Raw genomic sequence first — 1,117 nt, 5'->3', positions numbered from 1 at the left:
TCACCTAGCCCAGTGACCTTCAGGGAGCTTTCTATGGAGGGGCAGCCTCTCTGATTGAATAGGAGCCCTAATTTCTAAACTGAATTCGTCTCTTTTAAATGAGGGGCCACATACTGACCTACAGTGCATGTGATCACCTGTCCCAACTAAAGCAATAGGTGTTTGTTAGGTGAAGTGAGCACTTAGATCTTCTCCCACACTGAGGGGACAGCCTATTTTAGAAAGCTGGGGACTCCCTCTTTCCCTTGAGGTATATGATACCCCTGTCATTAGTATTAGAATGTCAGTCCCATACCTTATGTTTTTACTTAGAGGGGAGTAGTGCCCCCCGAGGAGCCCCTGTTACCCCACACTCAGCAAACAACATAAATACTTCTACTGTGCTTATCCAGAGAACAGGGCAGAAGGGATAGATTTGACTCTGGAGCAGGAGTTGCTGCTACCACGTGCACTTTTCTAAATCATTTTATACAACTGTGACATTCATTGGCTGATAGAGAAACTCCCATGGCTGTGTTGGTGGGCAGGACACACGTGACCCCATAAACAAGGAAACTGGTTTCAGAAACAAATAATGTGATCCGGTTTTACTTGCAAATAATAAGCAGCAGCTTTGTACTTTATTGTTTGTAGCACCGTATTCAGCCGGGATTACACGGTGTGTGGCTTTACTGAACATTGTAATTACAATTATTTACTTCACAATTTAACTTAAAACATAGAACAAAGATTTCAACAAATGTTATTCCTATTAAACCATTTAAAAATAAATGACACAGATAAACGACATTTTACCATAAACTATTCCTATTTTTTGCTATGAGCATTTGTAAATAGTTACAAGTTAACAAAACTTCAATATAAAATGTATATATTAGTTTACTAGCTTTAATGTGACGCTATGCTTCATATAATATATAATTATAAATAAATAACACGGCCCTGCAACCTGTGTTTATAATAAAACAAGTTCCGCACCAGACACAATAACAGCCCAGCCTAAGCTTTTGGGATCGGATTGTGGGTTTATCCATACGCAAACAGCTGATAGGTTATGAACACCCCCATACTTAATGCTCATTGGATTAAGCCCTTTCAATCATACTGTAGTAAAGCC

The sequence above is a fragment of the Bombina bombina genome, chromosome 10, assembly GCF_027579735.1.
Source record: "Bombina bombina isolate aBomBom1 chromosome 10, aBomBom1.pri, whole genome shotgun sequence".
Classification (NCBI taxonomy): Eukaryota; Metazoa; Chordata; class Amphibia; order Anura; family Bombinatoridae; genus Bombina; species Bombina bombina.
This window is presented reverse-complemented; position numbering follows the sequence as displayed.